This window comes from Neofelis nebulosa, chromosome 7 (genome assembly GCF_028018385.1).
Source record: "Neofelis nebulosa isolate mNeoNeb1 chromosome 7, mNeoNeb1.pri, whole genome shotgun sequence".
NCBI classification, from domain to species: domain Eukaryota; kingdom Metazoa; phylum Chordata; class Mammalia; order Carnivora; family Felidae; genus Neofelis; species Neofelis nebulosa.
Window position 1 is genome coordinate 124,864,248 of NC_080788.1, and position 26,204 is coordinate 124,890,451.

General features: G+C 40.1%; 1 protein-coding gene across 37 annotated transcripts in view; it reads left to right on the top strand.

Annotated features, from left to right (window-relative positions):
- Positions 1-26,204, top strand: part of NRXN3 (neurexin 3) — a 1,582,316-nt gene that overhangs the window by 1,046,571 nt on the left and 509,541 nt on the right. The gene's annotated exons all lie outside the window — the stretch shown is intronic.

Here is a 26,204-nt window from a genome sequence, read left to right on the forward strand (position 1 = left end):
CTTAACTTTATGCACATACTTAAGTATCATGCTTATCAAAGCTCTTGGATAGTTTATTGGTATGGAAATATAAATACTAAAATATATTTTTTACCAGCCTTCAGTCTTATAAAGGAGGTTTGTACATTTTTTCCCCTCTCCCACCTTTAAGAACTCCAGTGAGCATCTGCCTAAAAAATGCCTTAATACCTAATAGTTTAGAAAACCAACTTCTGGGGCGGCTGGGTGGCTCAGTCAGTTAGGTGCCTGGCTCTTGGTTTCAGCTCAGATAATGATCTCATGGTTTGTGAGTTCGAGCCCTGCTTTGGGCTCCATGCTGACAGCATGGAACCTGCTTGGGATTTTTTCTCTCTCCCTCTCTCTTTGCCCCTGCCCCACTCGTGCTCTCTCCCTCTCTCACAAAATAAATAGATAAACTTTAAAAAAAAAAAAAAAAAGAAAAGAAAATTGACTTTTCTGTGAATCTAGATTTAGAATATGACTTACATTTTACCCTCTGTAAAATAGCAGATCTTCCTGACTCTGGGCATTTGGAGGAACAAGTTGAAAACATAGAACTCAATTTAGAGGAAAGTCTCTTGCTCAGAAATCAGGGGTGTGTGTGTGGTGTGTGTGTGTGTGTGTGTGTGTGTGTGTGTGTGTAGGGGAGGCAATAAAATCCTATTTGAATCATCTTGGCGGAAGTGGTGGTGGTTTCCCTAGTGGTACGTGTGCCGGGAGTCCTTCTTGTAAGAAACTGTGCTCCTCACTCGTTGTCACAAAGACTATATCTTAAGTTTTTCCAGCCATGAGACTTGTATTACTCTGATCTGTTGAGCACTTTCTTCTCCTCAGCCAGCTGCTTCCTAACCACATTCTCTCTCCCTTCTTTCTTGGGATTCAGTTTACTGAATAATTCATAGTGTTGGTTGACAGATAAAATTGTAAGATTTATATGTCTTTGGCCTTGGTGATGAATTAATTAAATTGGCTTCTCCTCTCTCTCCTCTAGACGCATTATCTTTCTTCTGTAAAATTTGCTGGCAAGTGGTAGGTCTGGAGATTCACTTGTTCTTGAAAGATCACCAAAGGAAGATTATAATACCCTACTGTAAATTTCTTCAGGACTTGCAATGCAGATCATTGAGTAGGGTAGAGATGAGGGCTGCATCTCAAAGGAAAGGGGCTGAGATCATTGGAACAGTTGCCTTCAGGAAACAAAGAAAGAAACAAAAACCTTCACCAGACTGGGTGATGGCTGGAATTCCACAGTAAGAACTTGATTCTTTTGTTATCTGATTTTGAATCTAGAAGAGGTAACATACTCCATTTTACATTTTAGTGAATAAGTTTTGCAGATCTCTGAAGGCTTGCTTGCTAGGACCCTGAGTGATCTGAAAGGGAGGCAGATCTCTGAAGCTAAACCTTGCACTTATCCATACTTCCCTCCCTGTATTAGTTTGTTAGGGCTGCCATTAAAGAAGAAATCACAGACTAAGTAGCTTAAACAACAGAAATGTATTTTCGCACAGCTCTGGAAGCTAGAAGTCCAAGGTCATGGTGTTGGCAGATTTTGTTTCTTCTGAGGCCTCTCTTCTTAGCTAGTAAATGGCTACCTTCTCATTGTGTCATCACATGGTCTTTATTCTGTGTTCATGCACCCCCAGTGTTTCCTTGTGTGTCCTAATATCCTCTTCTTGTAAGGACACTGGCCTGACTGGATTAAGTCTCTCCCACATGTCTCATTTTAACTTAATTACCTTTTTAAAGGTACTATCTGTAAATGCAGTCACATTCTAAAGTACTGGGGTCTAGGGCTTCAACATATGAATTTGGGGAGGACACAATTCATCCCCTAACACTCCTCGTCTTTTAGGACCCAGTCATTGGGAAAGAAGTAAAAATGTACTATTCAGTCAATATCTGCTGAACTCAAACTTTGACGGTGGAAAAATAAAACCTTCCATGACATTGGTAACAGTTTACAAACTGATAAGGTGGTGCCTCAAGAGGAAAAATTCTGTTTATTTGGAGAAAGCAATACCAGTAGGTTTGGTTAAAACTTGTGTTTACTTTCCTCTCAGTTTATTTTGTGTGACCCAGTCTATGCCTTGATGTGCATGTAGACTAGTGTTATTTGACTACAGCCACGTGCTCTGCAGACAGACTCGTGTCCACACTCCAGGACTCTCTCGATTTAGACCTGCTGCCATTCCGGGCCAGACCTCCCTGCCTGCCTAGTAACTTCCTTTATGAACTGCCGTTGCTCACTCTTTTCCTTTCCTGAGATGTACACCACCAACTCCCTTCACATCTCATCCTCCATTGGAAAAAAAAAGAAAAAAGAAAAAAACAGGTGAAATCAGTGCAAATTATATGCCCACTTTTTTTTGCTGCTGAAAAATATGTACTTTATGAATAAATTATACACACACACACACACACACACACACACACATATGAAGTAATCTGTCCACTGTCCACATCATGACATATCATGAGCCTTGGGTGAGAAAATGTCTTATAACTATAAAGCACCTTGCTGGTATAAATCCCACGCAAGATATTCAACTCTTTGCGGGGAAAGAAAGGAGTTTATTGAGTGTTTTGTTTTTTTGTTGTTGTTGTTTGGTTTTGTTTTTGTATTCTGTATTCTGATACTTTGAAAAATGACTTTGAGAATGTATGCTCATGTGGAGGACAGGTGAATGATAAAGGAGTTCTGGTAGGCAGTGTGTTGGTAGGTGGGCTTGGGAACGGTCAACCGCAAGATTTAGGATTGGAAGAAGTGGTTCTCTGTCTTTTTTCTGTCACTTAGGAACTTTTTGATCTTGGATAAGTCATGAGACATGACTCTGGGTCAGTTTCTTCATCTCCAAACTGAGAATAGCAATAATAATAGGACACAGATGTCACAGAATTGTGTGGGACATTAAATAACTTGTACCTTACAACTACCGTATACAGGTTAAATAGTCTATGAGAAATACTTTAATGGTAATGTTCTTTCAATTTTGGTACAAAGTGAAGCTTCAATGTTGAATGTCTACTGGTTAGTAGTTTGAGGTTAAAGAACATGCATCTACTGGTTCCCCTTATTTTCTTATCTGCAGCAACACTTTTTGCCTCCAAGGGAAGAAAACCTTAATATGTATTTCCTTGTTTACGGCACTAAAAGAAAATAGCATGCGTGGTTAGATTGTGCTTTTTTGATAACATGTAAAAAACCATGCTAGGCAAAATTTAGCCCAAAATAACAAATAGCCAACTGTTTAGAAGCTAAGAGATCTGGTGAAATAAAAGGGAAGAGGCTCCTAAGAAATATTCTTGGATCATTTTGGAAATACAGAATTGGATCATGTTTCTAAAAAACTGCTGAATTTAAACATTCCTATATGATGCTCAGCATCCATTGAAACCTTGAATTTTTAATCTAGCTTATACTAGGAAAAAGACAGGTCTTCTTAGGACTACGATTTTCAGATCTGGAAATGGAGAACTTCTTTTAATGTCACTTCTAGTGCTTTTACCCACCAGGACTCAAAGGTATAGAGGAGGTGGGAGCATGGGAGGTGCTGGAACACTTAGAGTTGACTTTGTGGAGCCTAAATTTAAACCAGAATTCTTAATGGAGAGAAACTTACTCCGGGCCATAGACATCACTCCTAGTTTTCTTCCTGACAAACTCTGTGTCTTTGGATATGACATTATGTTTTTAAATTATATTAATCATTTAAAATTTAGGTACTATACAGAATATCCTGATCTTCTATCCTATTTCTTTTACCTGTAGTTTTCTGTATGCCACATAGTGTGTATGTGCCTTAACACTGCTGTTGGGTAAAATTGTTTTTTTCATTTCTTCCTCACTTGTACAATGAGGGGGTTGAATGAGATGATCTCTCCACATGGTTCTTGACACAAGGACTGCTTCTGCAGTTCATACGTCTTTAAACATACCACTGTAAATCCTACACTAATCTGGGTTCCATAGGTCTGTAGTATTTTATAGGTCTGTTTTCTGGACTAATAACACATGCCAAAGTCACCACCAGTTTTTCTCTTTTCTCCTTTGAAAGAAGCAGCATCACATACAAGAGTGGCACACCATGATGTTATAAAGCCCACTGTCCAACTTCGCCACAGAGTCACGATGACACAGGAAGAACACAGCTTTCATTTACACACATCTTATCAATACTAGAAAGTAGTTCTGTGTTATGTTTAAAATTCTCTGCTGTGTCTAGTCATATCAGAGCAGAGGGCAGAATAGTAACTGAGTTTATAAAGAGCAAGTGGTATTTATTTCTACTCCTGTTAGAGTTTTAAGATACTTGCTTGGATCATATACCTTCACATTACATTCACCTACTGTGTATCAGGTACTCTTCCAGTGCTTTGCATATATGATTCCATTTAATCTCCACAATCCTTTGATATTAATGAGGTTACCACCACTTCATGCATAGAAATAACACTCAGCTTATGCACCTCAACCAAAGTAATGTGGCAGTAGAGCCAGGATTCAAACTCAATTCTGTGCACAAAGCCCTTGGTCTTTCTCCATTACCGCATAGTCCATTATCTCAAGAAACAGAAAACAAACACAGCAGCCTCTTTTGTCAGGAATAGGTTGCACAGGTTAATGAGGCATTCTGATTAATGTAGGAACACCTTTCCAAAGCATATACAAGAATGTCCAGTTCATAAGTACTTGAATGTTTATCAGTCGGCCTGAACCCATTCTGACCCAAAGAGATACTAATTAGAAGGAGCAGACGGATGAAACATTCCCACAGATACACGCTTTTTGAGGGAATGAGTAAATGAGTGAGTGAGGTGCCACATGATTGGTTTTTGTTTACTAGGGTAGTAGTGGTAGTTGCTTATAGAAGAGGCAAAGGGCAGGGAAAGTCATGTATTTCTCAAAAGCGCACCAACAGGTTTGTAGAGTCTCAGGGCTAAAAGAGATCTTAAGGATTATCTGACCCTCTCATATTCTAGATGGGCAAAGTGAGGACTTGGCTGAAGACATCCAGTCAGTGTCAGAGACTGTTGTGATTGGGCAGTATGACTCCAAGACCACCATCTTTCTTTCACTGTTCTGCAGAAGGGCCAACTTCTCACTGCTTCAAGACCCTTATCAAACTGCAACCTTGTGGGCCATCTCTTTTTCTGCAGACTGATCTCTCTTTAATCAGATTAAGTCCTATAAGAATACATTCTGCCAGCATAGGACATTCTTGAGCTTCTGTAATAATTAATTTTTCATGTGAATTTTTCTAATAGGTGCCAGCTTTGTGCTATGAGGCAGGCTTTCTTGGAGTGTTCCTAAGACTCTCTCTGTATAGGAGACTGCAGTGTGGGAAAGTACTCAGATTCAGGTCCCTGTGCAGGGAGACATTGCCTGTCCTGGTAAGGTCTCACTCACCAGAAAGCAGGGGGTGATAGCCTGTGTACTCACCTGTCTGTTTTCCATCTGGAAGGCACAACTGAGTTGTTCAAAGACATGTCCCCCAACCCAGTCCCCACCTCTTGCTTACTAGCTATTAAGTGGCTATATGACCATAAAACTCCTAGAAACCAGCAAACTACATTTTCTGAGCTACTGTTCTCATTCTCCCTTTTTTTTCAATGTTTCTTGAAATATTTCTGTCACCCCCCATATTAAAATATAACTATGTATACTCCTGAATGACTTTACCCCAAAATATGAATTTTAACTCTTTCTGAGACAGTCTTTCAGCATTTGAATATAATTACATGCTTTGGGTGCAAATTGTGGTTTTTGCTACATAAGAAACGAATGGAAATGATCCGCCTGTTCCTGTAGTTTACAGATTATATGATTCAGAACTGGGTATATATTTAGGCTGCTTTTCTGTATGGCACATAAAATGAGAATGAACTTGGGGTGAGCCACCTCAGTTGCTAGGCGGTAGAGCAGGTTGAGAGAACACAGCATTCAACTGTGTTGAATTCACCCTGTGTTGGGTGTTTCAGTTCACATTTGTGTGCACCTTTGTCACCTGATGCTGTCATGGAAGGGAAAGGGGAGGACATAGGCAGGGCCAGGCTGTCTTCAGAGATTCAAGCAAGGAAGAAGAAATAACTACCTCACACATCCAAGTGGAATGAGTACATTTTAGAATTTGAAATTTGCCATACAGAGATGTCTTTATGAAAGCAGACAAGAGTTGTAGAAGTACACAGGTGTGGCTGACAGCTTCAGGGACATGGACTTGGGCAGACACTTATCTTTAGATTAGGGCCAATGACTAGCAAAGAAGAACTATTTCCCCCAGATTTGGCCTTGCTTCAGTGGCTCTAGGCAAAAGGCCATCACTCAGGTTAAAGCTTTTTAATTTTTTTAATGATTCATTCATTCATTCATTCATTCATTCATTGAGAGAGAGAGAGAGAGAGAGAGAGCAGGAAAAGGGCAGAGAGAGAGAGGGAGGGAGAGAAAGAATCCCAGGCAGGCTCTGCGCTGCCAGTATAGAGCCCCATGCGGGGCTGAAACTCATGAACCATGAGATCATGACCTGAGTCAGAATCAAGAGTCAGATACTTAACCAACTGAGCTTCTCAGCACCCCTGGTTAAAACTTTTTAATGTGCTTTCACAGTCCATTTAATGCCTTGTCTCAAATCCCAGACATATGAGGAAGTAGTAATAGGCAGGAAAGGCTTTGGGACTTCTTTATAGATGACACCTAATAAAGTAACTCCAATTTATTTGGACCCTCAGTTTTAATGAAAGCTTAAAAGCTGTCATGAAAAACTAGATCACAGATAAAACAAAGCAAGACCTACTTGGATTCTTAGGGTCAATGTTAGCAGCATTCTGATAATTTACAAGTTTGAAAGGATGGCTCAAGCCTTAAATCTCAGATAAAAATTTGGCCTCCAGAATAATTTGGGTGAAAGGAGGGTCCTGTGATTTGGGCAGTTAAGGTTTTGTTGTATATTTTTCCCCTTAAACCAATTATCATATATCTCTTTCCATGAGCCACTATCTCTGCATAATTGGATGGGGAATTATGTGTTCACTTATATCCTATTCAATCTTCTTGGATAAAATAAACCCATGAGAGGACACTTCTATGCTTTCAAAAGAATGATAATAATACCTATCTTACTCTTAATAATAACAATATATCACTTTTGTGTGTGTTCTTTCAATGTGCCTGACACTCTTCTAAAACTCTTTAGCTTATTTAGTTCTCCTATGAGGTAGATATAGTTCTTTTCTCATTTTAAAGATGCAAACACTGAGGCATGGAATGTTTGAGTCATAAAGTCAAGTCAGAAAATAATACATGGCAGAGCCAGGTAGGGATAGCCAAGCAGTCTGAATCTAGACTTGTGTTCTTAATATTTAAATATTTATGCAGTATTACCTGAGATGGTGTGAAAAACAAATCTCAAAGTAGTATTTTCAAATGCAGTATCTGTCTCTTTTTAGAAGGTCTTTTTATGTTCTGCCTAGAGCCAAGATTAATTATGAGGACTATGAATATTTACTAAACCTAACAGCAAACAGTATGTACTTACTTCTTTTTTGTCTTCTGGTTCCTGCACCTAATTCCAGCATGTGTGTTTGTGCAGTGGGCTTCCCACACAACACCAAGCAATTCTCTCAGATACCAATCCAATTCCATTCTGATGCCTGTCTACCTGGAGATAGCATCAGATTTCATAGGTTAAGGGTTCAGTCCTACAGGACTGCCACCCCTACTCCCAACCCCTGCTTCAGATGCCAGTCACTGGGCTAGGTTGTTACCTGTACTTCTGACCAACGAGCTCTAAATCAGAGGTTCCCACAACCCTCTCTTTGCATTCAATTAATTTTCTAGCATCTCTCATAGACCTCAGGAAAGCCATTTACTTATAGATTATCAATTCATCATAAGAGGATACAACTCAGGAAAAGGCAGCTGGAAGAAATGTGAGGCTAAATTGTGTGGGAAGGGGTGCACACCTTCCATGCTCTCCCAGGTGCTCCGTTCTCCCCAATCTCCATGTGTTCAACCTGGAAGCTCTCTGAACCCTGTCCTTTTTTTGAGTTTTTGTGGAGGTTTTTGGTCATCTGAATTACCTAATAAATATTTCTGTAAGTCGTAATACTACAGTTAGGTGTTAAACCAAATACTTTATCTTACCTCATTTAATCTTTATCAACTGTCCTTCAACATAGGTGCTATTATTATTAGGAATTTAACAAGAAAGGAAATGGAGACTCAGAGTTAGGCAGTTCATTCAAGTTCTTCCACGTACTAAGCACTTAGCCCCTTGCATCTATTGAACTTTCAGGTCAGGCAATCTGTACAAACCTAAACCTATTTCCTGGTATTGAGAGCAACTGATCAGAACACTTCCCTATAGTCACAAATCCTATTATATTATAGGAAATCATCTGTGCTTTCTGAAACAGCCTTTGGAAACTCTCAGAAGCTTCAGAGTCAGCTGGCACAGAATGGTTACATATTCAATGAAGAGTGAGGGGCCCCTTCATTGATAAGGGAGCCCATTGATGACTCATCCACCTCATTTTTGATTCACTGTAAGAAACTCATTTATCAGGAAATTTAGCCTCCAACAGTTACTGTGGGCTTTCTCTTCAAATTAGAATTTTACCCAAACCTCCAAAACTTCTGGTTTTATTTCTCTTACCTACAAAATGAAGGGATTACAATTGATGATCTTGAAATGTCCTTTGTCTTTGCAAGTTTGGTATTCATCTTTCTGTCAGTACTGACAGGCAAAACGTAATTATTTCTAAAACATCTCTTCACTCTTATTAGGTCGTCTTTGAATCTATTTTTATTTTTGGCCCTTTATACAAATGGCAGAAGTCCATTAATTTAGAGGGTAAAACTAATGAAACAAATATCCAAACGTGGCAGTGGTTTTCAGTTTGGGTATGTGTGTGTATATGTATAAATGGATGAATGTGTGAGCCAGAAAAAAAAATAATGTAGCATAAAAACCTTTATAACAACCTAATTCACTCCTGACCTGGAATGCAAAGTCAGACATGAGTTAAACCTATGCTTTACAGATGTAGGGATGTTTCAGTACCTGCTTCTCACTGCTCTGATGTCATTTATCAGCGCATTGTGTCACGGGTGTTAGTACGTCCATTATCATTTAAGAGGGGGGCATATTTAATGTGAGATAAGAATGTAAACCTGGAACCCTGGCCCTCTATGGCCAGTCCCTCTCTTTCAGATGATTCATATTTTTAGGATTTACCATGTCAGGGGGCTGTTTGGTAAGTATGCACCTGCTACCTCCATCATCTGTCAGTTACAAAGGACCTATTAGACTAGCTATCATATAAGAACACTCTTTCAGATGATGCTGAAATAGTGAATTTTTATTTTTTTGTACAAGGCGTCTCAATAATAGTAACTGAAATAGACTCACCACCTGAGCAGGAAGTTTCTCAGGCCCTGGGTTGATGCCCCTGAAAGAATATTCTGATGGAAGACCCTCATGTACTCAAAAGCTGCTATGAATTTGTGGAATTGTCTTTGAATTTGTGGAATTTTCAGATACTCAACTTGGAAGGAATCTTTAGAGAAATTTTTCACTCAAATTATTTTTCATATGAAGAAACATACAGACTCGGAGTTTGTAAGTTGTTCTCAAATCATACTTTTCAAGGTAAGGGCAAATTGGGGCTAAAACACACATTTTTAGATTTGACTTAGTACTCTTTTTGCTGCACACAATGTTAGCACTCAAGCTTTCCAGGCCACCTATTCCACTGTGGACAAAGGGATTATGATAGTCTCTGGTACAAGTGGAGTAATAAATCAGAGATATCAGAGAGCATGATAGCCAAGTTATTTCAAACGTTCACTCCATTTCCCTTAATTGCCATCACAGAATGTGGTTCCCACTCCATCCCTGGAATGTCATGCCCTCACAGGGTCCCACTTTCTGTCTGCCCCAACAGCTTCGAAGAGAAATTCAGTGTGCTGCAGTTCAATCAAACCATTTGATGAGAGCTTTCGAGCGTAATTACATGGAAGGTTTCATCCAGCGAAAGGAAGGAGGAAAGAGAAAGGGAGAAATTAAATTGAAGTGTAAATCAGTCAAGGGCTTAGATCCCGCACTTTCTTTCTTTTTAATCAAGAGTAAAATGAGAGAAGAGTTTTAAGGATCATCACAAGACACCATTAACTACCCAAGGAGCTCTTGACTGAAGTTGGTTTGTCATGAAAAGAAAAGTGTAGCATCTGTCCAAAAAAGGAAGTATCCAGAGGTTGTGCTTTGGTTTAGGAGAATGACGCTGAGGGGCAGGAAAATGTGTTTTTCTGTGACTGTTTTATTTTTTTATTTATATATTTTTTAATGTTTATTTATTTCCAAAGGAGAGAGAGACAGAGTGTGAGTGGAGGAGGGGCAGAGAGAGAAAGAGAAAGAGAGACAGACAGACAGACAGACAGAATCTGAATCAGGCTCCAGGCTCTGTGCTGTTAGCACAGAGCCTGACGCGGGGCTCGAACTCACAAACTGTGAGATCATGACCTGAGCAGAAGTCAGATGCTCAACCAACTGAGCCACCCAGGTGCTCCATGTTTTATCTTTAATTCCTCTAAGTGGCTAGTGCATTTTCTTGCTAATGATGTAATAAATATGTAGTGTATAACTGTGGTAATTATATATTGTGTAGTAAAAGAATAATGTTTTCAGTTTATTCCATATTGGACACTATACCTGAAATCACTATTCAAAAATTTGGCCCATTTCTCCTGTGGTTAGCATAGGTCTTGTATATCCCCTAAAATTACTTGGTATTTGTAGAATGCTTTATTGTTTTGCAGAGAAAATTCATGATCTTTTTTTGAGCCTTGCTACAGCTCTCTGCGGCAGAATGACAAGTGATATGGTTGTTCTCCATCCCATTTTTTAAGCTGATGTAATCAAAACTAAAGAAGCAGAAATGACTTAACTAAAGTCATTCAAGTGTTAAGTGACAGAGCAGAAACTGATACCAAGTTTCTTTCCACTACATTGCTTTGTATGACTTAGTATCTTGTATAGAATTCCTGGGATTTCCAGCATGGGAAGGGGAGGAGAATAGCAGAGAAGACAGTGTTTATCAAAGAATGGTTAGGACAGAGAAAGTGTTGTGCCTTAATTATTGAATACTTATGGTGAGTAGTGCAAGATCCTGGCTTATGTTCTACGTGAACATTGAAACATGGACCCTATATTCAGAGGCTTGCAGTATGGTTATAGATGTCTTAAACTGATGCTTAGATCTATCGTTTCCATCCCTATATCATCCCCAATCGTGTCACATGGACAGTTGCAACAACTTCCTCAACAGACCTTCCTAACCTTCCAATTGCCCTTCCTGTCCACCACTCACCACTGGAGCCATCCATCTGAAGTACTAGTCTGATAATGTCACTCTTTCAAAGGCTCCTTGTGGTCTATAGGACAAAGTCTTATCAGATCATGTACCTAGAATGAAAGCTAACCTTGTACCTTTATGATCTGGTCCCCACTTATCTCCAGCTTCATTTCCTAACATGATCTTTGACCATCTTGTTTGCCTTCTTTTTGTTGTTATTCTTCTTGAACATGCCAATTGTATTCTCACCATAGGGTCTTCATATTATCAGTGCCTTTTCTCTGGAATGTTTTCATTTTCATCCAGGTTGCCATATGCCCATTTCCTCTTATCATAACATCAGGCTTCAACTTCTGTGTCATCTCCTCAAGAGCCCTTTCTTGATGACTCAGTCTTAAAAATATTCTTTCAAATCCCTGTCCAGCATAACATTGTTTATGGACAATGCACAAAAGAAAAATTGTTTTCTTTTCCTTATAGCACAAATACTTCCATGAAAGTTCTTTTTGTGCACATTGCTTCCATCAGCTTGCTAGAATGTAATCTCTGAGAGCAGAGACCTTATCTATTTGTTCATGGTTCTATATCCACAGCCTATAACAGTGACTAGCAAGGAGCAAGTTACCATAAACATTTGCTGAATATATGGATATATGAATAATTGATATATATACCCCTTCAAATACAGCTGCCACCCAGCCTTTAGCCTTGCTTCTCATGAGGGTCTTACGAAACTCCATGACTTTAGAATATATTGCTCCACTGATTGTGAATCTCCTACTCATTTTCACCTTATAGCTCACTCCATAGTGTCTGATCTTCAAAGATTTCCCTACCTCCTATTGACACAGTGAATTTCTCAGATTCCTGTGTTGTTCTCCTTAGTGCTTTCTCGTTGAATAGTTAAAATTATTAAACACATATTAAGGCTTCTAGTACATTCTAGGCACTGTCCTATGTGCCAGATAGTTAAGGTAAGTACAATTTAGCCCTACAAGATGCTCATGATTTGGTAAAAGATCTCACTCATTTTATTAAACCTACAGTACTGAATTGCTATTATTTGTTAATAGTGATTCTTTTTCTCACTTGACTCTGATTTCTTCAAGGGCAATGAATGAATTCTTTAGCATGAGCAACATCATTCTTGTTTTATAAAAGGTGCTTGATTGTATTCATCAACAGAAGAATCTAGGGAGTAGATTGAGAGAAACAAAGTTTTTTTAACACACAGAATAGTATGGCAAATATCATGAGATGGGTAGAAACTATTGTGGGAATATAGAGGGGGAAATGTCATAATCCATTAGGCATTAAAAAGTGCTCTGTGGGACACGGAAACTTTCTATTGTGTTTTGAAAAATGATTTCTATAGGCATGCAGGAAAGAGGGTAGAGAGTATATTTTGGAAAAAAACAAATAAGTTATTCAGGGATCAGTGGCCCACTTTGCTGCGTGATGGGCATGTAGAGGACCATTGAGAGAAGAGTTGGCAGAGGAGACTGGCTATTTGATGGAGGATATTGAGAAATATTCATGATAACTGTCAACACCTTTGGCATCTCACAGTGTGCAAACTCATACTATGACCATTATCTGATTCATTCCTCTCAATGACCTTGTGTTTTTAAATCATGTACAAGAGAGAAAAAGGGTCAAGACTGAGAAGTTGATGTTTAATTCTGGTTTTGTAACTCCCTTACTTAAGAAAAAGAAGAAGCAGGGGCGCCTGGGTGGCGCAGTCGGTTAAGCGTCTGACTTCAGCCAGGTCACGATCTCGCGGTCCGTGAGTTCGAGCCCCGCGTCAGGCTCTGGGCTGATGGCTCGGAGCCTGGAGCCTGTTTCCGATTCTGTGTCTCCCTCTCTCTCTGCCCCTCCCCCGTTCATGCTCTGTCTCTCTCTGTCCCAAAAATAAATAAAAAAAAAAAAAAAAAAAAAGAAGAAGCAAACAAACAAAAACCTCATTCTTCACAGGCTTCCACAGTCATTCAAACAAAGACAAAATTATTTGATGTGATTTGGGAGTCCCTGCCTGGTTCCGCCATTGCTGGCATTTTTAGCCTCATCACCCACCAAAGCTTTCCTCCATTTCTGTTCCCACTCACTGGCCTCCTGTTGCTTATTGCTACTCTTCTTCTAGCAATTTGCCTTTGCTCATTCCACTTAAGCTCTTTCTCTGTTGACACCTCTTTGACCTGAGGTTTCTGCTTTAGTATAACAACTCCTCTAGGAAGCCCTCCTCCACTTCTTTTAGAAATTCAAATTCCCCCAATACAGGTTCTCATAACCTCCGGGAACTCTCCCCTTTGTACACAGTTGCTACTTCATATTTAGTTGTGAGATTATTTGATCAATATCTGTTTCTCTGAGTAGATTGTAAAATTATTTTGGAGTCAGATAGGGTTGCAAGATTCAATAAGTAAAAGCATAAGACACCCAAGTTTGATATTCAGATAACCAACATTTTGTCTTTAAGTATAAGTATGTCCCATGCAATATTTGAGGCATACTTATACTAAGAAATGTGGTTTTTGTTGGTTGTTTTCTGAAGTCCACATTTAACTGGGTATCATGTATTTTATCCGCCAAACTTAGCAACCACATCTGCTTTTGCTTCTAGCACAATCATTGGGGGGTACAACGAACAGGTGCAATTCACATCCAATGTTTGATGAATAAATGAAATTGGTTAAAAAAATATTTTGGAAGGGGCATGTAGGATGAAATAATATGACAAGAGACTAAGTTTGGGAGGACTAATTAGCATATTGTCACAATCCTGAAAGGTAAAGGTAATAAAGGCTCAAATTGGATGGTGGCATTGAGGCCAGAGAGATGGAAATGTGTAGGAGGAACATTTCCAAGTGGGGATCAGAATTTGCACAAGTGTGACTACATAGCAAACTAACACCTTAGGGAGTAAGGGAAAGGGCCATTTAAAATTACTATGATCAGGATCAAAACAACGATAAAGATAGGCATAAATATAACCCCTCTCATTTATATAGTGCTTCACAACTTTTAAAGTACTGTTCCATGCTCTGCCTTGTGCCCCTTTGTAGGAGAGGCTTGTTTCTGAAAAGATGGCCATTTAATTATCTCTTTCCCTTGCAAATTGAGTTACATATCCCAATCAATACAGTTTATTAGTTCAGAGATGTTTGTCTCCATTTCTGTGCATTCTTAACGAATTCCTTTTCCTTAATCTCCATATTTCTCAATGTTGAATCCTTTATTTCTGAAGCACTGGGTAATTTTATATTATGCATAACAAACCTCAGATGCATTTATATTAGCAGGTGGATTTTTTATCCATCAAGTTTTCTAAAAATGGCTATAACTGGCCTATAATGAGATGACCAGCTAGAGGCTAATTTCTGTGGTATTTCTTCCTGATGCCAGAACAGGTGGAAGTTGACAAGTCACAAGCTCCCACTTCAGATAATAAAGATGTAATTCTAGTCATTCAAGTTTGTGTTGAAAGCAAATCTTTTCATTTCTTATTTTTCAATTAGTGCCGAGTGTAGCTCCATGGCCTCTAGCTACAGGAGGCCAGATGAGTGTGTGTTCTTAACTAGATGCATTCACAGAAACCATCGTTGACATTTCCTCAGCTGCTTTTGCAGAGGTCTTGAACATTTTTCCTCAGCACATCCTTGCCTTGGAGCTACTATTTTAAAGATCAGGTGTGATGAGTGAATGATTAAGTGTTGGAAGCAATAGAAAGCCAGCATAGCTTAGTGGAAAGAACTCATGCACTCCAGCTGCACACATCTGAGTATGACTGGTCACTCTCTCAGCAGATGACTCTAGACTAGGGGTCAGCAAACTCCTCCTCTAAGGGACCAGATAGTAAACGTTTTCAGCTTTGGGGCCCATATATTCTCCATCTACCATAACTACTCCGGTCTTCCATTGTAGTATGAAAGCAGCCACAGGCAGTATATACACAGATGAGTATGGCTGTGTCATAGTAAAACCTTATTTACAAAAACAGGCCAAGTTTGCTGACTCCTGCCCTCGACTTCAGCTTCCTGATCTGAAAATGGCAATAATAAAACTTGTATTACAAGACTATTATGATTAAAATTTTCTTTTTTTTTTTTAATTTTTTTTTCAATGTTTTTTATTTTTATTTTTGGGACAGAGAGAGACAGAGCATGAATGGGGGAGGGGCAGAGAGAGAGGGAGACACAGAATCGGAAACAGGCTCCAGGCTCCGAGCCATCAGCCCAGAGCCCAACGCGGGGCTCGAACTCACGGACCGCGAGATCGTGACCTGGCTGAAGTCGGACGCTTACCGACTGCGCCACCCAGGCGCCCCTATTATGATTAAAATTTTCTATATACACAAAGAAACTAGCACACAATCTGACACATAAATAAGTGTTCAGTAAATGTTAACCACTGTTGTAATTATAATAAATGAATTTTAGGACTTGCAAGGATTCTTAGAGAACATAGGCAATTTTTTTTCCTTTTAAAGGATGGCCTCAAATGAAGGACACAGGAAATATAGGGATTTAACCAAGGTTACTGCAGTCTGTTTCCCCACAATTCTGTTCATATCACTACTTTGAGAATTGCCAGTAATATGGCGGCATGAATCCAAACTCTATCTTAGGGGATATTTGAGCATTGATTCAACTGAATGCATTGAATATCAACCATATATCAGATGCTGTATTATATATTACAAGTGATTCAAAAATCAATGAAGTTTTTGCCCTTGAAGATCTAGCAGCTTTTGTTTACCCAAATAGCTTTATTGAGGTGAGAAGTGACAAATAGTGTAAGTGTCTCATGTGTGCCAAGCCCTATGTTTAGGTGCCTGTATATGTTATCTTATATGATTCCCTCAACAATTCAACTTACTGTCTTTTATCCTTGCAGACACTAAGGCTCAAAAGTTAAGTAATCTGCTCAAGGTCAGAATTTGCAAGTATGGGAGCAAGGATTTGAACTTGTTTCTCTAATTGCACAATATGCTTTCTACCAGCCATTAAAGAAGACTGTCTTCTTGAAGTATGGTTCATTTAGCTATTGCTACATAACAAACTACTCTTAAACGTTGTGTTTAAAACAACCATACTATCTGCTCAAGATTCTGTGGGTCAGCCATTTTGGCTGGATCCAGCTGCATAGTTTTGAAGGTGTCACGTGGGGTCCCTCATGTGATTGTACTCATCTGGCTGATTGACTGGAGATGATGGTCTAATATTCCAGCTGTTGGTTCTGGTCTTTAGTCTTAGGAGATCTTAAGTGGTGTGGCTATCTCTGTTACACATTATCTCTTCCCCCCATTTGGGCTGACTTGGGCTTCTTCACATGGTGGTCTCAGGGCTACATTCTAAGAGAGCAGTAACAAGAACATCAAGAGCTTTCCAGAGCTTGGAAGTCACACAACAGCACTTCCATTGTGTTCTCTTGGTTAAAGCGATTCTTAGGGCCAGGCCAGGTTCAGTGGGTAGGGAAATCAATCCCACCTGCTAGTGGGAGGAGTGGCAAAGTCCCACTGCAAAAGGATGGGGATGCAAAAGTTTTCAAGAATGGGAAGAACTCTCATCACATTTGCAAACAATCTGCCACCAGTAATAATAGAGTTGCGAGTTGGCTCTTAACAGAAATATAAAAATTTGGGAAATGTCAACTTTCCCAGAGCAGAGATTATAAAGAACAGCATTAGTTTGTAGATGAGAATGAGGCCACACACTTGGGCTATACTACCTAGGAAATTTCCTCTTACTTTTGCTCTAACAAAGGAATTGCTATTATTATTTGTAGGGACATAATTACAGGAGTAGTTTCCATATATATGATTTATCTAAAATTTCAGAGGATTTTAATTTCTATTATATCACATTAAATATGCCATATAGTTTTGTTTCATTTTATTATTCAGAGAAAGAGGGCAGAGCTACTCCCTCCTTCCCTCTCTGCCATTTGGTGTCATCTTTGCAGCAAAGCAGATTCCCAGCTCACTTCCCCAAGACAATCATCTGGACCGTCCATGGTGATTGACTGGCTGACTGTTTGCCCCAGCAGCTGTTCTGTTGTGAGGATGAAAGTTTGATGGACTTTAAGATGGAAAGGAAGGAAAAGGAGAAATTTGATTTCATCGGCAGCTGTCTTACCCATCTTCATTAAGCTGGGCTGTGGACACTGCAAGGCCATTCTGAACCAGTGGTCATAAAACTAATAGGCACCACTCAACCCAGGCAGCTCATGTTGCCGCCTGAGATCTGTCATCTTGGTGGTTATTGCACAGGAGAAGGAATCTCATGTAGGGAACACAACGGTCATTGTGTGACAGAAGTGAAACTGAAAGAAATAGATTTTTCTATTAGCTGCAAATCAAACCCTTACACATCATCCCTTGAAGGTGACAGCACCTGATTCTCTAAGGCAGGGTTCAAGCAAATCTTCCAGGCTTCCTTTAAAAGACAATGTGGAATTAATATCCACATGCAAGCACATGCACAAGTGTGTATATTTGTGGGGTGTGTGTGTGTGTGTGTGTGTGTGTGTGTATGTGTATGTGTGTTCACACGTGTAGGTGTGATGAGAAACTGTGATTCCTCACTTGAAGTCTTGGACTTGGCTATCTTTGTAAGGGATGAATTTGTGGACTGGGGGTTGGAACAGGGGAACTGAAATGTACTGTGAAGAGGATCCCGTCCTGATTAGGGGAATCTTGAAATGAGTGGGCTAATAATATTTGTTCCTCTAGATTCTGGCTCTGAGCTCTTTCCCTCCGGAAATGTTTGCTGAAGGGCGGCAAGTAAAATATTCTTTTCTTCTGACAATCAAGCATTTCAAATGGCAGCCTGCCATGAGTATTTCTCTCCATTCCTGAGGTTCCTTTGTATTTCAGTCCAACACCTCACATCCTGTGGGTTGTAATAATAATGGTAGCAGTTACCATTTATTGAGCCCTTGTCATGTGCCACGTGCTCTGCATTATTATAGTGGCTGTGATCCATGAAAGAATTCTTTTAAGATAACAATATCCCTAGGAAATTAAGGCACAGGATGGTTAAGTTCCTTACCCAGGAACACACAGCTTGGAAAGTAACAGTGTAGGGATCTGAGCTTCCCAAAGCCCATACATACCCTTCCATTGTATTACCCTGCCTCTTTAAGGGGTGGGAGGGGATGCCCTATTTGAGTGGTATTAACATTTATAAGGGTTTTTAAAAATTTTTTTAAACATGTATTTATTTTTGAGAGATAGAGACAGAGCATGAGCAGGGGAGGGGCAGAGAGAGATGGAGACCCAGAATGTGAAGCAGGCTCCGGGCTCTGAGCCGTCCGCACAGAGCTGACACAGGGGTTGAACTAATGAACTGAGAGATCATGACCTGAGCTGAAGTCACACACTTAACTGACTGAGCCACCCAGGCACCCCATTTATAAGGGATTTTTAATTCAATTCTTGTGTAGATCTTTGGAAAGTCTTCTCAGCTAACATCAGGTCAAAAAGCCAGCTATCTGGGGGTGTCTGGGTGGCTTGGTCAGTTGAGCATCTGACATCGGCTCAGGTCATGATCTCACAGTTTTTGAGTTCAAGCCCCACATCTGGGCTCTGTGCTGTCAGTGCAGAACCCACTTCGGATCCTCTGTCCCTTTGTCTCTCTGCTCCTTCCCCACTTGCACTCTGTCTCTCTCAAAAACAAATAAACATTAAAAGAAACAGCTATCTATTCTAATAGTGTTATTGGAAAGGAAATAAAGATCATGGGCAGTGAAGACTTTTGGAATCAGAAGGGACTTGTTAGGTTGCCTAGTGATTCTGTAGTCTAACGGCTTCTCTGGCCACTGTTGCTCCATTGCACAGAAAATGAGGTCTGGACAGGTCAACCATGGTGTTGTAGTTAATAGCAGAACAGAAGGCCTTTTCTCTGCTCCTTGCCCTTTCTCCTCTGCAGCATTGTACATCTCTTGTGGGATTTACTTTTTCAGGTGTCATATCAAGAAATAAGGTAAAAGCCACTCACTTGTGATCAACTTAGGCCAGAGGTTGGCAGACCTTTTCTGTAACAGTTCAGTTAGTAAATATTTTTGGTTTTTTTGTTACAGCTACTCAATTTTGTCATTATAGCTGCAAAATGACCACAGACCATATGGAAATGCATGGGCATGACTGCATTCACTACAAATTTATTTACAAAAGACAAGGAGGACTGGGTTTGGCTTGCTAGCCCCTGCCTTATGCCATTAAAGGTGTGGCTGACCTGGGGTAATGTCACTCTCAATCCTTTGGGATTTATGCTCCCGTAGTAATAATATAGCCGTCATAATAGAGGGGGTGTTGGTACTGATAACAGCAGTAGAGGCATCAGGAGCGACAGTACAACCTCTCTTACTTTCGCTTCATGCTTTAGGATATACAAAGTCCTTACACTATTATCTTGTCACGTAACCCTTGTTAACCCCTACTCAAGAACTACATAAACAAGGGAGACTCAGCAGATGAGGAGTGTGGGACAATGAGCAGAGAATGAGATACACTGCATTTGGTGATAGAAATTGGGGAAGTGGGGGCCTCTGGGTGACTCAGTCGGTTAGATGTCCAACTTCAGGTCATGATCTTGCAGTCCTTAGTTCGAGCCCTGCATTGGGCTCTGTGCTGAGAGCCCAGAGCCTGGAGCCTACTTCGGGTTCTGTGTGTGTGCCTCTCTCTCTGCTCCTCCCCCACTCATGCTCTGTCTCTCAAAAATGAATAAACATTTTATAAAGAAAAAAAAGAAAAAAAAAAAGAAATTGGGGAAGTAGGATGCAAATGCCCAGAGAAAAGAGGTGCATGCCTCCTGGCCCCGTTAGGGGATAGTTCATTCAGCAGCCTGATGGATGTCAGAGTTCCCCAAACACATGTTTGCCAGCTAATCCCATCATTCATAGGAGCTTTACATTTAAACCTGTCCAAAAAAAGAGAGACTTGATCTAGGACATTGTGGTCTGAGGGGAACTCTTCATCCCTGTGCATCACCTTTTTGGGTCTCCGTAAGTGAGTAGTTATGAAAACTGACCTGTTGACACCATCCATTCAACAAACATTTGTTTAACACTTGGAGGCCTTTTCTTGGTGCTAAAGGCAAACAGGTGCATGAGCCCCCTGCCCTAAAGCATCCTCATTTCCACAAACACCTGTAGGAACACATTGCAGGCCCTGCTCACCTCTCCTGCAGCCTGCCAGGAGCACAGCAGTGCTTGTTGGGCTCGGGAGGCAGACCTCTGGCTCAGCCACTTGCTAGCTGTGGAACCTTGGGCAAGTTCCTTATTCCAGTCCTTTTCTCACCTGTAAAATGGGGATAATTTTCTTTTTAACTGTTTCTGGTGAGGATCTAAAAGCTAAGGCATACCCATGCAAACCTGACTTTTTCACTATGGACTTCACACATTTTCAGAATCCTAGTTACTTACTTCTTAGGTGTTTCTTTTCTTTTTTTTTTTTCTTTTTTTTTTATTTTCCCAGCACCCAGGGGTTCCATAGCCAATTCGTCTTTTAAACCTTGTTGACAAACACAGAGTTAAATGAGGTAAGCAGAATTTGTCTCCTCGTATTTTACAGATGGAAGGAATCTTAGAGGTTATCTAGGCCAGAGACACATTTTGGAGATAAGGGACGGAGCCTTATAGAAAGTAAATGACTTTGTCAAAGCAGTACACTTGGGAACAGAAGGAGCGCTAGGACTCCAGTGATTAGGCTTTTCTTTGGGCTTAAAAATCCTCCCACAGTCATTTCTAAGTTACTCCTCTTCACCCAGCAGCATCCTCATGTTTATGTGATTATTTTAAGGATTCCACTGACCATAAAAGATAAAGAAGTTAGCCACGTAGCCCTAAGAAACCCAGTATCTTTGCCTCCCCTGTCCTTAGTTTCCTCATCTGTCTCTAATGAGGCAAGTACATGGACCTGTAGGTGGCTCTCAGTGCTGATGAGATACCATCTTAATGAGTAAGATGGGATCAGAGTGGAATGTTATTGTCAGTGGGACTGGAATATTGCTCTAAATCTATGCAAAGTTCAAAAACAGTCTCCTTTCTTCCTCCCTCCCTCCCTCCCTTCCCTGCCTTCTTTCCTTCCTTCCTTCCTTCCTTCCTTCCTTCCTTCCTTCCTTCCTTCCTTCCTTCCTTCCTTCCTGAAATGATCATTGTGTTCTACCATGAAATAGGCACCAGGAGGCTGGGCAAAGATGTGAAATGTGAGTCCGTCATTGAAATGATCTGCATGTGTTGACCCTAAGTTGTTCGCTGTTTCTCTGGAGATTTTTTTTTTTAACGTTTATTTATTTTTGAGACAGAGAGAGACAGAGCATGAACGGGGGAGGGTCAGAGAGAGAGGGAGACACGGAATCCGAAACAGGCTCCAGGCTCCGAGCTGTCAGCACAGAGCCTGACGCGGGGCTCGAACTCACGGACCGCGAGATCGTGACCTGAGCCGAAGTTGGCCGCTCAACCGACTGAGCCACCCAGGCGCCCCTCTCTGGAGATTTTTGTACCGGTGCAGAGCTTCTCTAGGACTGGAGTGTTTTGTCAGCTGAAATTCTGTCCAGAATGATTAGTGTACATCAGTGCTGTTGTTTTTGGGGGATCCAAAACAAGACATCATAGCCAGACCAGACTGTATACTCCCTCTGGGGACAGTGCAGGCATTCTGGTTAACACCTCCTCATTTTGACAACTATTCCTTTCTATTCTCCATTATGACTCCTCTTCCATGCCCTTTGCTCTTGACATTGGGCACTTGCTTCACAGTAGCCAACAGGACTTTGTGTTTTCATATTTAAAGGCAAATGCCATTTTAACATAGTTCCTTCTCCCATTAACATATTCAGTTATAAAGAGACTCTGACTTAAAAGGTAATTCTAGATGGCTTTGGCAGAGATTCAGGTATAGATAGATAGGTAGATAAGTAGATGTAAATACATAGCTATTTAATACAAGGTTGTTTGTCTGCTTGGCTGTTTTTAATGGCTATTCATTAACACCATGATCTTATCCGGAAAGCTCATTTAGTCTGCACAGAAATTGGAAGGTGTTGTTCACATCCCCTGCTGCCAGCTTTCCAAGGTCTCCAGGCGGCTGGTTTCTCGCCTTTCTCTCAGCCCTGACACCTAGTTCATCATCAGAGATAAGCCTCAGTTGTCTGCAAATTGCAATCTCATCAGGTCTGCAAGATAGCATCTTGTTTGACTCTTCTCTGCACCTTCCATTAACACTTTGGGACTAAGGCTTTGGGAAGAGCCAGACCTCACCACACTGGTGATTGTGGTTGATGAACAGATTCTGTTTTTCCCCATTATTGGCTTCATTAAACTTGACAGTCTTTTTTGTCTCTAGATAGGGTGAGCCGTTTTCACTGACCCTTATTAAGAGCTGTCTCCTTAAGAAGGGTCACTTGGGAAGGGGTAGTTGGGGACTACTACTTTTATTTCCAGAAAGTAGTTGATTCTCGTGAACAACCTTCATTCAGCTTTTAGAGTTCTTTTACCTCCTTAATTATAATAGTCACCATTTATCACAATGCATCAGGCCCTAGGAATGCCTTAATTTATTTCTCCTTATACATTTTCTCATAAGGAAACTGAGTCTCAAAAAGATTGAATAAGTTGTTCCAGATCTTACATTAATAAAGGGACAGAGCTGGAAATGCCATCTAATAAGTCTGACTTCAGAGATGTATTTTAACCACCATACCCTACCACCTTCATACTGCTTTTAGCTAACATGTCATTTCAGGATCACACTTTGATTAGTGGTGTTTAAATTCCCTCAGTGCCTCCTTAATTTGATCAGGTATATTAGTTATCTATTGCTTCCTAGTAACTGACGCCAAGACGTAACAGCTTAAAACAATAAACATTTATTACATCATCTTGTTTCTGTGGGTCAGGAATGTAGGAGTGCCTGAGCTCAGGTCAGGGCCTCTCATGAGGTTGTAGTCAAGGTATTTGACTACATCAGGACTGTAGTCATCTGATGATTGATAGGGCTGGAAGATCCGCTTTCAAGGCTCAGTCACATTTCTAGAAGGTTACTTCTGGTTATTGATAAGGAGACTTTATTAGGTCCTCAACAACTTCTAGTAATGTCTGGTCCTAATTTTATTGTACTCATAGATCAGTTGAATCTTCAACTGAGGTTTCATATGAGCTCTTTTTTATTGTTGTTTTTTCTAGCAATCTTTCTCAAGTCAGGCCATCTGTATTACTTTTCTCAGGCTGCTATACCAAAGTACAACAAACTGAGTAGCTTAGCCAATAGAAATTTACTTTCTCACATTGTGGAGGCTAAAAAAGTCTGAGATCAAGGTGTCACGAGGGTTGCTTTCATTGGACGCCTCTTTCCTTGTTTTGTAGATGGCTGTTGTTTCCTTGATTCTTTACCCCATCTTCTCTCTGTGTGTGCCCCTGCCCTGATTTCCTCTTCTTATAGGGACACCAGTCATATTGGATTAAGACCCACCCTAATGATCTCATTTTAACTGAATTACCTCTTTTAAAACCCTGTCTCTACATATAGTCATATTCTGAGGAATTAGGGTGTTAGGACTTCAACGTATGAACTTTGAGGTTTCATGATTAAGCCTGTAATACCATCTTCAGCCTTTTGCCTGCCTTGGGATTTTCTTTTACATTTTCTTGCCTATAACTCAAGTTTCATTTCTCTGTCCTTAACCTCTCTTTACTTCATATCCTCAAGGCTATTCAGTAGCCAACCCTAACAGTTACTTGCTTGTCTTTCTGGCTGCCCATTATACCTAAAGTACTTGGGATCCTATGCCTTAAAGTCTTAGCAGGATAGATTGGTCCTTGAGGTCTCTAATGAATTCCCTAGAAACTTTTAAAACTTAAGTGTGGTGTTCTCCTAAAGGAGCAATAGCTGTTGTTACATACATTTGTGTAAACTAATTTTGAGCACATACTGAGTGCTAAGAACAGGATTTTTTTTTTAATTTTGAGATCTGGGTCTATGCACCCTATCATCATCTTTGCTGCCCTATAGATGTTCCAGAAGGATTTGATGCCTTGTGGGATGACCTGAGGAACAGGTGGAAGCTAGCTGGAGAACAAAATCAGAAGCATCTGTCTTACATTAAAGAAGCTATAATCATTAAGCAGGTGGTAGAGAACAAATTATTAAGATTATGCACTCAATGTGTGCAGTTGCCAGTGTTTGGTGCTCATCAGCACAAGGCAAGTGTGGTAATCTTTTGCCAGGATACCTGCTTATTACATGTCTGTGTCTGTCCAGATCCTCTGTGGCTGCACCATAGTTCAGTTTTCCTTTACAACTTGGCAGCCCATGAGTTATGTTGGAATTCCCAGGTGATCTCAATTTACCTAATTTTCCTCATTGTACTCCTCTTATCCTGTAATGTGCTGTTGTTTCCAGTTATTTTAACATGTTGGGAAATAGTCAGGAATATTGCACTGGCACCATTCAGTCCATTAAGTATTAAAATATGCTTAGTAAGAGTAGAGAAAGTTATAACACCTCATTGCAACATGGTTATTAGTCTTTTCCTCAAGTAAACTTTGATAGGTGTTTGGGAATAATTCGTTTCAAGGATTGAAGTGTGTGGAGTAAACTATATATTATTCTAAATGCAGGAACAAACACTCCGTTCTATTAGAAAAAAGAAAAGGGGTCTCTGTGGAGAAACTATTTAAAAGATTAAAAGAGCCTTTTCTGAATGTGGCTTGGTGGCAAAGAAAGGGGAAACCACTACCCCATTCAAAAGTCAGAAGTGAAGTGGGAAATAAATCAAATAAAATTGGCTATAAACAAAAATATTCTGATCATTAAACAAAATTGAAGTACCAAAGTAAAAAGTAGAGAGAGTAGTGTTACCAGAATAACACCAGATTTTTTTCCAAACCAACTAAAAGTTATGTAGTTTTCATTACCAGGTTAATCATATTCCTCATCTCATTATCCTTTAATATAAAAAAGAATATATGAAATCAAACCTGAATGAATTCTTGTTAGCTCTATCCATTGTGTTAGGCCATCCAGAAAAAGCTACAACAGAAGGCAGTTATGCCTTAGAAAACTATTTGGTACATTTCAATGCTACACAAAGCTTTATTTTCTAATATGAGCTGTTATTTGTTACTAGAAAGAAAGCAGAACAAGATATAGCCCTTTGGGGAGATAGTTAAATAAGAAATACGTTTCCAGATGATATCACATGCAAATAGCACTGTGAAATCACTAGACATCAAAATTAATTAGGCTGAATCCATTGCTTTGTTAGGTATAAATCTCTAACCTTACCTTGGTGCTGGGAGGAATGACTTTTGCAGCAAGTGTGTCTTAGTCTGTTCAGGCTTCTGTAAGAAAATACCATGGACTGGTAGCTTATAAACAACAGAAATTTATTTCTCATGGTTCTCGAGGCTGGAAAATCCAAGATAATGGTGCCAGCGGATTCTGTGTTTGTTAAGGGTCTATTTTCTGGTTCATAGATGGCACCTTTTGCTGTGTCCTCATATGATGGAAGAGGCAAGGGAGCTGTTTTAATAGGAGTGCTAATCCAATTCATGACAGCTTCACTCTCATGACTATAGCAACTTTTAAAGGCCCTACTTCCTAATACCATCACACTGGGCATTAGGATTTTGTCTCTTCTGTTCTTATAAAGGCATCAGTCATGCTGGATTAAGGGCCAACCCTACTCCTGTATGACCTCATCTTAACTAATCACATCTGCAATGACCTCATTTCCAAACAAGGTCACATTCTGAGATACTAGAACTTAGGACTTTAACATATCTTTTTGGGGAGACACAATTCAACTTGTAATAGGAAGGAAACGCAGTGGCAACAGAATTGTGTATTTTCA